The sequence below is a fragment of the Eleutherodactylus coqui genome, chromosome 4 (assembly GCF_035609145.1).
Source record: "Eleutherodactylus coqui strain aEleCoq1 chromosome 4, aEleCoq1.hap1, whole genome shotgun sequence".
In the NCBI taxonomy this organism is placed as follows: domain Eukaryota; kingdom Metazoa; phylum Chordata; class Amphibia; order Anura; family Eleutherodactylidae; genus Eleutherodactylus; species Eleutherodactylus coqui.
In genome coordinates this window covers 192719175-192735560 of record NC_089840.1, presented here as the reverse complement: position 1 = coordinate 192735560, position 16386 = coordinate 192719175, and positions in this window count along the sequence as shown.

The window sequence follows — 16386 nt, the reverse complement described above, 5'->3', positions numbered from 1 at the left end:
GACATAAGATAGGATCTGGACGGGGACAAGAGAGTAGGGGAAGAAACATTAAAAATACCCCCTTCTGGTTATTTTTTTTTCCTTTTTACATTTTATTTATATATATATATATATATATATATATATATTTTTTTTTTTTTTGCTTTCTTTCTTTTTGCCTAATTTGAAATCAATTGATTTATACGAAGAGAATTGGAGGATTGAAAGTGATGCATGAACCATAATAAGGAAATAGTACAAGAGCTCAATATGTTTAATATTTTATTTCCCAAGGTGACAATGTAGGTTATATCTGTAAATGCAAAGTTTTTTAAAAATATCATTATATTGTCCAAGATGTACTTTATTTCTGTATTTTTTGGGGAATTGTAATGGAAAAATGTTTACAAAAGCTCAAAATAAAGATTTTTGAAAAAATATAAATATTGTCCTCCTTAAGCACCCCATTCAATAACTCTAATATCGCCCCTGAGCGCTCCCTTACTCGATTGTCACGTGGGTCGGGCTGTCACATGGCTCGGGGTGTCATGTGGCTTGACTCTCACAAAATTGAGTCTTCTCAAAAAGAAAGCCTGAAAGCTTGTCGGAACAAGTAAACACAAAAAGAAAACCATCAGGAACCCAGAGGGTCGAGCCTGTTGACGGGTGTCCTCAGAAAGAAAGCCTGAACGCTTACTGGAGCCCAGAGGGTCGGCCTCTAGATGGGTCTGCTAAAAAAGTGCAAAAAAAAGATAAGAAAACATGCAAACAATCACAGAAAAAGCAAGTAGTGGCAGAGCGAGCAGGCCTGCTTAAAGGCAAACGAATAAAAAACAGTGTCACATGGCTCGATTGTCACGCGGCGCGTGATGTCACATGGCTCGGCTATATTGCCATCACTGTATATAGGTGACACTTTTTATATTATATATTTTACATCTCTTATGTACAATCAGTATTGTTTCTCCTTTTGCTCCTCAATAAGAAAGCCTGAAACCTGTCCAGAGCCCTAAAAGTCAGCCGGAAGACGGACCTCCTCCAAAACCAACTAAAAAAGCTGGCATATCTATGCAGGAGAAAACCAGGAAGCCCTGCATGAGCGTCACCAGACAGGATTAAACCAAATGGACACAGACTGAGCAAACACAAACCTGAAAATACTTTCCCTAAACGAATTAGGACAATGGTGGGCACCTGCCTGAAAGCAGTGCGATCGGTCCCATAAGGACAGACCCATGTCTCATACTTACATATTGCTGGAGAACAATTGGGAGGGGGGGTGCAACAGTGCATATGTACAAATCAGAACGGGAACACTGCTACACCAAACACACAAAGCAAGACATGGATTCGGGCATCCACATACCTATGGACGGAACGGACAGACAAGACAAGGCCGTAGTCTCTGCCTACCAACGAACGAAGGGGAACCAACAGGATGATTTTTGGGTGTCCGCCACCCCCCAATGGACGGGTAGTACAAACTAACATAGACGGAGCGTCCGACTGCCAATCAGATGGGTAGATCAGACATATGAACAAACAGATTGATGAACAAGCGAACACACAAACTAACAGACAGATGAGATCCAGATGAACAGAGCTTAGAACCGACAGACAGAGCAGGAATCAGACAGACTGAGCTCTGACAAAGCTGTATGGTCACAACAGCAGACATAGGCAGAATGACTAGTGCCAAGACAGGGCACCGTCAGCTGAATGATAGGTCTACAGTTATCTAACAGTGCCTATATACCAAAGTAGCAGGATATCTATTATTCTAGCACCGTGTTTCCCCAAAAATAAGACAATGTCTTATATTAAATTTTGCCCCAAAAGAGGCACAGTGTCTTATTTTCGGGGAGTGGTGGGGGGGCGTATACTCACCTCGCACCCGGCGTCTGTGTCCCCCACAGAGCTGTGGCAGGCTGCTGTGTAATCCTCCCCGCTGCCAGAAGATTTGCTCTCTGGTAAATGGGGCTTTGAATTTTCCCCGACTCCAGCAAGTGAGCGCTGTGATTGGATCGAGCACCAGCCAATCACACCGGGCGCTCAATGAACCAATTACAGCCATTCAGTGATGTCATTCACTGAATAGCAGTGAATGATCAAGCGCTGGCTGTGATTGGCTGGCGCTCGATCCAATCACAACGTTTATTTGCTGCAGGCAGGGGAATTCAAAGCCCTGTCTTTGTACCAGAGGGAGAATCCTCTGACAGTGGGGAGGATTACACAGCAGCCTACCGCAGCGCTGGGGAGACCATCGTGGGGGACACAGACGTCGGCTGCTAGGTGAGTATTGCAGGTTTTTTTTTTTCACCTAGTGTTGCTAGCTTTTATTTTCGGGGGAGGGCTTATATTTTAAGGCCCCTCCTTTGAAAATCAGGGCAGGGCTTATTATCGGGGTAGGTCTCCAATTTTTGGAGAAACACGGTAGATTGCAAGCTCTTAGGAGCAGGTTGTATTTGTCTCTTTCTTTACAGCATCCACTCTCCTGAGCCTGTAATTACCCATATATATATATATGGCAATATGCAGCAGGACAGATTGATCCAGGGTGATAGCCGATCGCCAAATCTGGGGTCGGGAAGGAATTTTTTGCCCAACCTGAGGTAGAACTCTCCGGGAGGTTTTTTCGCCTTCCTCTGGATCTTTGGGTCCGGCGGCTCTCATCTCAGGACACTGGTGGACTAGCGAGAAGGACCCCAGTAAGTTCTGTGGTCTCCACCGGTCCTGACCTGAGAGTCACTGTGATCATTGTGTCATTTATTAAAGGGCCGGTAATATTTCATTACAATGTTGCTTATTGCTATTCTAATAAATAAAGAATTCTATACATCTACATTGTGGTGTTGTCTGGATTTGTCCTTACACAGCGACCATGATGAGAGTGATCACTGCCGCCCAATATTCCAGAAGTGAACTTATCCTGCACATAATAAGGTGTTTCATCTCCCAAAGACACGGTGACAGCTGCTGCCAGACAGGAACTATAGTAGGGCCATTCCAGGACAAATCACCCCATGACCCGATGGGCTGCAAACTGACATTTTTATATACATTCTAGTAATGAAGAAATGAGCACATTTTCCTAAAGATGGGAGATGGTCGGTGTTATCCCTTGGGTGATTTGTCCTGGAATGATCTATCAAACAGTCATTCACGATCATCTGCATGGGTGAAAGGGCGTTTTTCCAAGAAAGACATTTTCCCCCTATCTACAGAATGGGGAATAAATGTTTGATTATTGGGGGCCCCAGCAGTCAGACCCCCAGTGATACCGAAATGGGCGCATCCAGATGTCCCATGCGAATGCAGCGGTAGTACACTGACTCGACCGCTATTCAGTTCACTTCTATTCGCAGTCTGAGATCGCTGTGCTTAGTAATCTCCCTCCATCCCATAGAAAGTGAGTGGTCACATGTGCTCATTGACAATCCATTCACATGGTACTTTCCGCTGTGCTGGTCTTGGGAATGCCAGTGGTCCCAGCAGTTGGGACCCCAGCGATCAGACATTTATGATTCCTGAAAATAGGGATTAAATGTCTTCAATAAGAAAACCATTTGAAATTACAAAAAGCCACTATTACCTATCCTTAGAATAGGTGATAAAAGTCTAATTGGTAGGAGTCTTACCGCTAACACTCCCCATAATCCTAAAAACGGGGTTCCCATGTCTCCACTCCTTTTCACTGTGGACTTATTGAACCCTCCCCAGTGAGGAAATCGAATTGAGCAATGGTTGAACATGCGCAGTGCTCCATTCATTTCAATGCGACTGATGCAAACAACCGAGTACAAGTGCTTGACTAATTTCGGCGATCCCACTGAAAATTAGCGGAGCACCACCAGACATGTTTAACCGCTGCTCCATGCAATCTTTCCCTCACTGCCCTGAAGAGTAAAGGGGGACACAGAAATGGGTCTCAATGGTGAGAAGTTAAATCTACCGCGTTTCTCCGAAAATAAGACCCACCCCGATAATAAGCCCTGCCCTGATTTTCAGGGGGCACCTTGAAATATAAGCCCTTTTTATGTCTCAGTTTACTAAAGCTCCCTGGTGTATCCTCACTTGTTGTAGACACAGTATCCAAAGTACTGCTATGGTCCCTTCATGAGTCCTTAATGGCCTCTGCAAGAAATTAAATTGAGGATTAATAAAAGCTGTAGACCCTAAAAGGAGTTGTCACATTTCTTCAGACATCTTCCAGCCTCTGCCAGTCATCAAGACATTGCCACTACATATCGCGGCTTCGTCCCCACTAAAATGCTGCCTGTCGAAAAATCAGCAAACTCCTGAAAAACTCTGTGCTATTGTGAGTCCTGTTCCTTAAAGGGATTCTCCACCTTGGGCAATCCTTACCTGTTAGAAGAGATCCTAGGCAATAAGAGGATCACAAAGTGTCCAGCTGCTGGGATCCTCAGCAATCAACTGGCGAAGGACTTAAGGCCCTTTTACACGCAAAGATGATCTTTCAAACGACTGAAAAATTTAGCGATGTATTTCCATAAAGCGTTAATGGCCATTAAGACTTTATTATATTTATTTGCATGTAAAAGGACCTCCACCAGTTGTTTGCAGAACCCAGCATGTATTTAACCCCTTAGTGACCAAGCCTGTTTGCGCCTTAATGACCAGGCCAAATTTTGCAAATCTGACATGTGTCACTTTAACATGGAAAAACACCAGAAAGGTTTTGCATATCCAAGCGATTCTGACATTGTTTTTTCGCCACATGTTGTGCTTCATTTAGGCGGAAAAAATAGACCGATAGAAATTGTGTTTATTTATTAAAAGCGCCAAAATTGGGAAAATTTTGAAAAAATCGTCATTTTTTCACATTTCCAACTGCAATATCTTAAATATGTGCAAACATAATATAGAAATTTTTGCTAAGATTTATATTTCCACCCGTTTACTTTATTTTGGGCGCACATTGGAAAAACTTTCGTTTTTTTTTAACTATTTAGGAGACGTACAAATTTAACATTACTTTTTAGCATTTTGAGGAACACTTTGTTTTCCTATACCAAGCCGAGATTGGAAAGGCTCATGAGTGTCAGAATAATAGATACCCCCCTAAATGACCTCATTTTAAAAACTACACCCCTTAATGTATTCACTGAGGGGTGTCATGAGTATTTTGACCCCACAGTTTTTTTTCAGGAATTAATTCAATTTAGAGGAGAAAAAGTAAAATTTCATATTTTTGCAAATCTGTCATTTTAAAGACATATTTTTTTCCTATAGTTTACATGAAAATCAGGATTTACAACCCAAAATGGATACCCCTATTTCTCCCGTGTTCAGAAATATACCCATTGTGGCCCTATTGTTATATCTGAGTCCACAACGGGGCCCAAAATGAAAGGAGTAGTCAGTGTCTTTCAAAACAGAAATTTTGCTTGAAGTCCTTTTAGGCCCCATAGCACACATGTAGAGTTCTTGAGCGCCCAAAACCATAGAAAACCCCCACAAATGACCCCATTTTGAAAACTAGACCCCTTAAGGAATTTATCTAGGGGTGTACTGCATATTTTGACCCCACAGTTTTTGAATGAATTCAAACCAAGCAAAAGGAAAAAATTGTGATTTTCGTTTTTTCTGCAATTCTGTCATTTTAAAAACAGCTTTTTTTGTACAGCACACATATGAAGGAAGACTTGCACCCAAAAATGGATACCCCTGTTTGTCCCGTGTTCAGAGACCTACCCATTGTGGCCCTAATCTTATGTCTGGATACACAACGGAGCCCAAAATGAAAGGAGCGACCGGTGGCTTTCGGAACACAAATTTAGCTTGGAGTCCTTTTAGGCCCCATTGCCCACTTGTAGAGTTCTTGAGCGCCCAAAACCATAGAGAACCCCCACAAATGACCCCATTTTGAAAACTAGACTCCTTAACGAATTTATCTAGGGGTGTACTGCGCATTTTGACCCCACAGTTTTTGAATAAATTCAAGCAAAGCAAAAGGAACAAATTTGGATTTTTGTTTTTTTGGCAATTCTGTCATTTTAAAAACAGCTTTTTTTGTACAGCACACATATGAAGGAAGACTTACACCCCAAAATGGATACCCCTGTTTGTGCTGTTTTCAGAAATATACCCATTGTGGCCCTAATCTTATGTCCGCATGCACAACGGGGCCCAAAATAAAAGGAGTAATCGGTGGCTTTCAGAACATAGATTTTGCTTGAAGTCCTTTTAGGCCCCATTGCCCACTTGTAGAGTTCTTGAGCGCCCAAAACCATATAGAACCCCCACAAATGACCCCATTTTGAAAACTAGACCCCTTAACGAATTTATCTAGGGATGTACTGCATATTTTGACCCCACAGTTTTTGAATAAATTCAAGCAAAGCAAAAGGAAAAAAATAGGATTTTCATTTTTTGGGCTATTGTGTCAATTTAAAAACAGTTTTTTTTGTACAGCACACATATAAATGAAGGCTTTCACCCCAAAATGGATACCCCTGTTTGTCCCGTGTTCAGAAACATACCCATTGTGGCCCTAATAGACTTACAGGACCCATGGCTAGGCCTACAATGAAAGGAATACCCGTTGGATTTCAGGGTACCACTGAATAAATTTCAGGCCCCATTGCCCACTTATAGAGCCATTGAGCGGCCAAAACTATAAAGAACCCCCTCAAATGACCCCATTTTGAAAACTAGACCCCTTAACGAATTCATCTAGCGGTGTACTGCATATTTTGACCCCACAGTATTTGAATGAATCTAAGCAAAGCAGAAGGAAAAAGTTACGATTTTCAATTTTTTTGGCAATTTTTTCAATTTAAAAACAGTTTTTTTGTACAGTGCACATAGGAATGAAGACGTTCACCCCAAAATGGATACCCCCGTTTGTCCCGAGTTCAGAAACATACCCATTGTGGCCCTAATCTACTTACAGGACGCATGGCAAGGCCTATAAAGGACGGAACACCTGTTGGATTTTAGGGCACAACTGAATAAATCCCAGGCCCCATTGCTTATTTGTACAGAATAAAGATTGACTCCCTAAAAATCCCCCCCCTCCCCCTCCACGCCCTTTTTGGCGTTCGCAAATCTTAGATAAAAGTAAAAATGTGAACTGTGTAGTATTTCCGAAGACAGGGGTAATTACGGAGGCTGGTTGGAATGGGCCCATGGGGCAATAAAACCGGGTATCCCCCCCCCCTCCTCTCATGCTTTTTGGGGGTATTTCATGACCTCAGTGGCGGGTATGGGGTGTAAAAAGTGGCGTTCCGTGAGTCTCCGTAAGCTTGATGAGGTGCGGCGGTCTCACACAGAAGGCGCTCAACAAGGTGCTCCTGGAACTGCAGGAAAGCGAGCGTTCCCGGGGCTTCTTGTAAAATACGTATCACAGGTAGCGGTCTGAATAACGCCGGGCTCACGCGGGTGCAGGCGGAATCCGCTTGCGGAGGCCCACAGCGGATCCCATCTGTGAGCCCGGCTGTGACCCTGCGTACGGCTGCGTAATGTACTGCGCATAACTGCCTACTCACACAGGCGGTCATGCACAGTACACCTTTGTTTGTATTTCCCGCACCATCGCTTAGCGATGACGCGGGTACCCGCAGCCCGTATACAATGTAGTTGCGTATGGGCAGCGGGTATATCCGCGACCATGGAGCACAATGGGCTCTATGTTGCCGATATCCGCAGTAAAATAGAACCTGCTGCGTTCTCTTTTCTGCGAGTGGATTACGCAATTCTGACCCGCTAATGTGAGCGGAATTGTGTAATCCAATGCGATTGATCTGCGTATTACCACGGATCAGACGCATGCGGAATCCGTCATTCCTATCCGGTCATGTGAGACCGGCCTAAGGTAGATCGCTACCTTTTTATCACGTGACCGGGGACCGCTCAACGAGGCCCCTGGTCACTGCTCCAGGCTCTCTGTGACCGTTGGTCGCTGGGAGCAAGGAGATTTTAAGTTTCCTGTGTTCCCTGACTCCTGCGCATGTGTCCGGCTTTTTGCCGGCAATCGCATGTGCAGAATCCTGGAAGGTCCACGGAGGAAGATCGCGTCGGGATTCAAATACGCAGGCCTCCGGTAAAAAGATTCATCTCCTCTCACCGATCGCATCAGTGAGGGGAGATGAAACTTCAAATTTTTTTTTTTACTTTTACGTGATCGCCATTATTGGATAATGGCGAACACGTGACCAGGAACCGCTCACCGCGGACCCCCATTAAATCTCCATGCTCTTGGCTACGTTTTGTAGCCAGGAGCAGGGAGAATTTAAATTATCCTGGCAATCCACAGCTTTTGCGCATGCGCCCGCCATTTTGGCGACGGGCGCGTGTGCAGAAGCTGTGGTAAGGTCCGCGGATAAATCTGGGGGCCTTAGGTACGTACTTTCATCCTCCCTCACGGATATGATCCATGAGGGGAGATGAAACGTACGCTTTTTAAACTTTTAAAAACTTTTTTTTACTTTTTTTTTTTTTTACTTTTTTACACTTTTTTTTCACTTTACATGATCACTGTCATCCATTGGATGACAGTGATCATGTCCCCGGTATAATCTCTCTGCTCCTAGCTACACATGGCAGCCAGAAGCAGAGGGATTTTAAATTCCCCGGGGCTCGAGCCCGTCTGTGCACGCGCCCGATGTCAATCATCGGGCGCGCATGCGCAGACGGGGATTCGGGTCCCGGGACATCGGGACACCGCTGAGGACTGGGGGTGAGTATTTTCACCTCCCCTCATGGATCCGATCCATGAGGGGAGGTGAAACTGACTTTTTAAAAACTTTTTTTTAACTTTTTCACGATCGCCGCTAACCATTGGATAACGGCGATCGCGGTACCGGGGACCGCTCACCGCAGTCCCCGCTGACATCTCCTGCCTCCCGGCTACCTACAGGAGCCGGGAGCCAGGAGATTTTAAATCTCCCGCGCCGCCGGGCCTTCTGCGCATGCGGCTGACGTAATGCCGCCTGGCGCGCATGCGCAGAAGACCGGCTTCGGGCCCCGGAGCGGCAGGAGAGCGGGGAGCAGCGTGCCAGACCTCGGTGAGTAATTTCAGCTGCTCCGATGGATCCGATCCATCAGAGCAGCTGAATCTTTAACTTTTATGTACTTTTATTTACTTTTTTTGCGATCGGCGCTATCCATTGCATAGCGCCGATCGCAATGCCGGGGGGGGGGCTCCGAACAGCCCGGGATGACAGCTCCATGCTGTCAGCTACCTGCGGACACCGACAGCATGGAGCTGTCACGTCCACAGCCCGAGGGGCACTATTCTCTGCAGGAAGCATGTTTTTACGTCCTCAGAGAATAGAGCCCACTTCGGGAGGACGTAAAAACACTATGGGCTGGTCGTTAAGGGGTTAAACACACGCATAGCTGTGCAAACAGCTGTCATCACATTCCAATGTTCTAGTTGTGGCTGCCAGCACATTCTATTGTTCTCCTCATGGCTAGTGTAAACATGCCGAGGGGAGAACATCCTGCGGTCTTTTGAAAGATGAGCGAAATACATTTGAATGGAATGTATTTGCTCAGTCTTTCAGCGGCCGAACGATGGATTTTAAGTGAGCTAAAGAGTCCATTTGGACAAATTTTGAGCGATAATCATTTCATGTAAAAGGGCCTTTATTTACACACCTATTTTTTACACACAATACGCAGGGAATTAAACCCATTTATTTCTATGGTGTTATTCACATGTGTGGATTTATGCGTCTTATTTAAGTTGCGTAAAAAAAAGCCCACTCATCATGTCCTATTGCCTATTCAAATCCATAGGGGCCTGCTTGTGCAGGGAATATGTATATTTTAGTTGTGTAAAGATGCTGTGTATTTACGTGACTGAAGCTGAAATCAACTCGTCATGTTCATTAAGGGACACAGAAGACATTGGGGACACAGAAGACCTTGGGAATTACTTGCTGATCAGGTATGTCTGCAGCGCCACCGAAAGTGAATGGAGCGCTAATGAGCAACCAGCGTTCTGTATAATCTCCTCCTAGAATCATAGAATGGAAGAGTTGGAAGGGACCTCCAGGGTCATCGGGTCCAACCCCCTGCGCAATGCAGGATTTACTAAATCATCCCAGACAGATATTTGTCCAGCCTTTGTTTGAACACTTCCATTGAAGGAGAACTTGCCACCTCCTCTGGTAACCTGTTCCACTCATTGATCACCCTCACTGTCAGAAAGTTTTTTCTAATATCTAATCTGTGTCTACTCCCTTTTAGTTTCATCCCATTGCTTCTGGTCTTTCCTTGTACAAATGAGAATAGAGCTGATCCTTCTGCACTGTGAAGACCCTTCAGATATTTGTAGACAGCTATTAAGTCTCCCCTCAGCCTTCTTTTTTGCAAGCTAAACATTCCCAGATCCTTTAACCGTTCCTCATAGGACATAATTCGCAGACCACTTACCATCTTGGTAACTCTTCTCTGAACTTGCTCCAGTTTGTCTATGTCTTTTTAAAAGTGGGGTGCCCCAAAAAAGTACTTGCGCACCTGAAACGATACAAACCCGACATAGTGTTTCTACAAGAAACACACTGGAAAAAGGAGGGAAGGGGCGAACTAAGAGCACCATGGATAGAAGCATGCTACACGGCCTCACACACATCGGCGTCACGAGGAGTAGCCACCCTGATCAGGAAAAACATGCCACACACGATACTACAAAACATAGCTGATCCGCAGGGCAGATACCTGATAACAAGAATAAACCTGGATGAGCAAATTTATGCCTTGGTGAACATTTATGCTCCCAACACAAACCAATCAACATTCTACACCACACTAATAGAGCAGCTACAACTGTATCTAAATGACAAAATAATCATGGGAGGAGATTTCAATAGTACACAAGATGAAGCATTGGACAGAACAGGGCCATCCACCCAAACACTAGCAACCACACATGCATTATTAACACTAAAAGAACAACTCAGCGTATGCGATCCATGGCGTCTCCTGAACCCCACCAATAAGGAATACACATGCTGCTCTAACACCTATCAGTCATTCTCAGGCATAGACTTCTTTTTAATCTCAAACAACATCTTTCAATATCACCACGAATCGGTAATACACCCAATATCCCTTAGTGATCATGGGCCAATAGCAATGAGATTGCAATTGATCACACCGCGAAGACTAACCAAAATATGGCGCTTCCCCTCATATCTACGGGAGTCAGAAGATTTTAGAACATACATAAAAATTAACTGGAACAACTATGTAGATGACAATAGGGCACACATGGACAATATAAACCTATTTTGGCAAGCCTCAAAGGCAGTAATGAGGGGACACGTCATAAGTTACTTATCTCACAGAAGGAAAAAATTCCAAACCGAATTCGAGACACTACACCACTCCCTTCTGACAGCACAAAAAGAACATATGAACTCACGAGACGATAACTTGTATCAAACTTTCACCACAGCAAAACACTTACTAAACACGTTCGTACATACCCATGCGCACTGGCAAACCCAATTAACAAAAAACAAATTTTACAGATGGGGAAACAAGACAGGACGACTGCTAGCTAACCTGACAAAACAAAGACAACCACATAAACCGATACTGACTTTAAGACACAACAATGGCGACAACCTCACAACGAGACAGGACGAGATAGCCCAAATATTACAAGAATATTTCGAAGACCTATATAGAGCAGAGCCAACAGACATACAAGACATAAACAACTTCCTGGACTTCGTAAACTTACCAAAACTAACTGAAGAACAAAAATCCTTACTAGACGCCGACATTCAGGAAGAAGTACGGGAAGCAATAGCGAAGGCACCAGGGGGAAAAACACCGGGCCCTGACGGATTCTCGACAGAATATTATAAAATATTAACAACAGACATCGTGCCAATACTGACTCAACTCTACAACACAATATACACAAACGACACACAAACAGAAGACTTTGGCAACTCCAGAACGATCCTGCTCCCCAAACCAAACAAGGACACAACAGACCCAAAGTCCTACAGGCCAATAGCGCTACTGAATTGCGACTACAAATTCCTATCCAAGATACTAGCAGACAGACTTCAGCAAATTCTTCCGTCCATACTAGACCCGGCACAGAAAGGCTTTACACAAGGGCGAAGTGCCATAAAAAACATCAGAGCCGCCATAGCGGCGACGGTCGTAGCACAAAACTCTGAAAGCCAAACGACGATGTTGCTGAGTCTGGACGCAGAAAAAGCTTTTGACAAAATGGCCTGGCCATTCTTAAATTCACTGCTAGAAAGACGGGGCTTCGGACAGACATTTAGGAACTACATAGACACAACACACACAAACGCTACCACGACCCTTACAATTAATGGACTCAACACCCCCAGAATAGATCTATTTAGAGGGGCTAGACAGGGCTGCCCGCTCTCTCCACTATTATTTAATTTATCGATAGACCCATTACTCAGATACTTAGCACAGATATCGCTCTTCATAGGAGCAACCTGCGGAGACATAAAAATAAAGACAGAAACATTTGCAGACGATCTGCTCTTGGTGGTAAACAACCCCAGGGAAACACTAACACCTTTAATACAAAATATCGAGAGAATTGGCAAACTCTCGGGATACACTATAAACTTAGACAAAACAGAAGCCCTACTCCTCAGAGGCCCGGCCAAACCCTCATGGGCGACATAATACCCATTCAAATGGGAAAAACACGCTATACAATACCTGGGAATACAAATTACAAGGAACCCTTCCAAACTATATAACACGAACATAGAACCCCACATTAAAAAGCTAGAGACAACCCTGAATACGTGGAAAAATTTCACGATCTCTTTTCTGGGGAGGGCGAGCCTTAGGCCTTAGTCACACGGGCGTTTATTGCCGCGATTTGCGCATGCGTCCGGCGATTTTTTAAAACCATTGCTTTGCAATGGTATCGGACACATGAGCGCTTTTTATGCGCTCGTCCGATAAATTATAGAACAAAAAATTGCAGATCGAACCTATCTGCGATCTGCGATTCCTGTTCTCTTCTGTATATGCGCTCAATGGGGCCGGCGGCAGCAGCGCCGACGCCATTGAGAACATATAGAAGACAAATCATTCTTCTCTGCCACAGCTGTAACAGTTCTCCTGAACTGCTTCTCGGCACTATTCAGCCGGCGGGGCTTTAAAATCCCCGCCTGCTGAATGATCTGCCTCTGATTGGTCACAGCCCTGACCAATCAGAGGCTGAAAACACTCACACACCCATTCATGAATTCATGAATGGGTGAGTGACTGCTGCCTTAGGGGCAGGTCTGACTCACATCCATTCATGAATTCATGAATGGGTGTGAGTGAGGCATGCCTCTGATTGGCTCAGCGCTGAGCCAATCAGGGGGCAGGTCTGACTCACACCCCCTTCACACCCACTGCAGGACGGCCGCGTGGAGCTTCGGCTGCCGGCAGAAGGTGAGTATACAAATTTTTTTTATTTTAACACATTTTAGGATGCATTGCAGGTAACGGCTTATATATTTAAGCCCTTACCGACAATTCATCCCGGGCTCGCCCGCAGCGCATTGCTTTCAATGGAGACGGCTGTATTGCCGTCTCCATTGAATGCACTGCGCTGGACAGCTCCGGCCCGTTTCTAATGAAACGCGGCTAGGAGCAGATTTTCGGGCGATTTGCGGGCGACTTGCGCGCACCGGTCACGCGATTTGCGGATGCGCATCCGTCATGCGATCCGCAAATCGCGCGAAAAAACGCCCGTCTGACTGAGCCCTAATAAAAATGATAGAATTCCCACGTCTATTATATATACTACACTCACTACCCATACTGCTAAAGTCAAAAGACGTAAAAAAAAAAAAAATCTATATAGGAAATTCATATGGGGGGAAAAAAGACCGCGTATCGCATTCAAAACACTGAACAAACATAGAGAAAACAGAGGAATCAACCTACTCAATATCCCAGACTACAATCTAACAGCACAGGCGCGAATCATACATGACTGGATTCACTCCAAGTCATATTTCACAAACAAATCTCTTGAGCAGGAAATGGCTGGCTCAATTAGACTCCAGAATATACTACATAGCCCATATACAGAACTCTCGGGAAAAATCAAAAAGAACCCCCTGATATTAACGGCCTGGAAGTCATGGAACAAGCTACGTAAAGACAGTCAAGCTTTACCACAAGTATCATTACACCTGTCACTAATAAATAACCCCAACTTTCAGGACGGTAACCCTCACAACATCTTTGCCGAATGGGAGGCCCAGGGAATAGATTCAATAGAAAAACTACTGCACATAAGGGAACGAGTCTAGAGATGAGCGAACGTACTCGTTTCGAGTACTTACGCACCCGAGTACCGCCATTTTCGAGTACTTCAGTACTCGGGTGAAAAGATTCGGGGGGCGCCGGGGGGCGGGGAAAGGTGGCGTTGCGGGGGGTAGCAGCGGGGAACAGGGGGGAGCCCTCTCTCTCTCCCTCTCCCCCCCACTCCCCACTGCTACCCCCCGTGCCGCCACGGCGCCCCCCGAATCTTTTCACCCGAGTACTGAAGTACTCGAAAATGGCGGTACTCGGGTGCGTAAGTACTCGAAACGAGTACGTTCGCTCATCTCTAGGAACGACGTATAATGACATACAACGAAGTGAAACATAAATACCCGGAACTTCAAATTCCGCTGTTCTCATACCTACAAGTCAGGCACTACATCACGGAACTTATACCAAAACTCCGAGAATTCGATTGGGCACAGACAGGACACACATGGATAACTAAAAAAACAGGGCAAGGGGGCATGATCTCCAAGCTGTATAGAGCAATAAGAAACATGAGAGAGCAAGATGACATAGACCTGGGGATTGGAAAATGGGCCCTGGATAACCCAGACTTCACCCCAACACTGATAATGCAATCACTGACTTCAGCACACAGATACCTACCATCGGCAAGGTTTCTGGAGATGAGGCTACAAATTGCCCACAGGTCATATATAACCGCAAGCAGGGGATTCCATATAGGAATTTTTGCCACTTCAAAATGTTTCAAATGTCAGGCACCTCATGCAAACTTGTACCACAGCCTGTGGACATGCCCCGTAATACAGGCTTTCTGGACACGAATTAGCGAATACACAAAAGCACACCTGACGAATTTCTGCCCACAAGAGCCAACATGGGCAATATTTGTGTACTTAGGCCCTGAAACATATCGGTGCTCAAGAGGCATTAGGAAATTATTACATTTCATAGCAGCGGCAGGTCTAAAAGCCATCTTACAAACATGGATCCAACCAACAGGGCCCCCGTTCAGGCTGTTCCTGGACAAACTAGCGTTCCTGTTCCAGATGGACTGGGCGGAGACATCACTTTTCAAGGAAAAGATGGTACAAGCCTTTTGTGAAACCTGGGGGAGTTTTATTCAATTACTACCACAAAGGGTAAAAGACAAACTAAGAGACTGCTTTTGTTACACTTGCTGGTTCCAGGAGCAAATGATAACAGGGGACATACCTATCTTGGGTGACACACCTAGGTCGTGCCGTAGCCATGTGGGGACTCCACGATTTTGAAGATCTTCAAGGTACAGGTCAGTAGACCAAAAAACATCTGTAGTCATAATGGGTCAAGAGTTTGAGTTAATGTATGTAAATTACCTGTTTTAATGTTTTGTTTGTTATGTTTAACATAAATAATATAAAAAAGGCAGGCTATGACAGCACACCCATGTAAAAAGAAGACACTCAACAAACTCACTGTAATGCCAAGTGTTTGTCATGACCTGTTCAATAAAGACAAAGTTAAAAAAAAAAAAGTGGGGTGCCCAGAACTGGACACAGTATTCCAGATGAGTTCTGACTAAGGAAGAGTAGAGTGGGATAATGACCTCACGTGATCTAGACTCTATGCTTCTCTTAATACATCCCAGAATTGTGTTTGCCTTTTTGGCTGCTGCATCACATTGTTGACTCATGTTCAGTCTATGATCTTTTAGTATACCCAAGTCTTTTTCACATGAGCTGCTGCTTAGCCCAATTCCTCCCATTCTGTATGTGCTTTTTTTTTCATTTTTCTTGCCCAGATGTAGGAGAATATTGCTGACAGTTTTGGGCACTGGTGCTCAAGAAGGGCATATCAGAGCTTGAGCGGGTACAAAGGCGAGCAACTAAAATAATAAACGGAATGTGGGGACTATAATACCCAGAGAGGTTATCAAATTGGGTTATTTAGTTTAGAAAAGAGACAGCTGAGTGGCTACCTCATAACTATGTATAAATATATCAGAGGTCAGTACACACATCTCTTCAATCATCTATTATACCCAGGACTGTAACAAGGGGGCACCCTCTACATCTATGGTAAAGAAGGTTTCTACAATGACATAGAAGGGGGTTCTTTACTGTACGAGCAGTGAGACTATGGAAC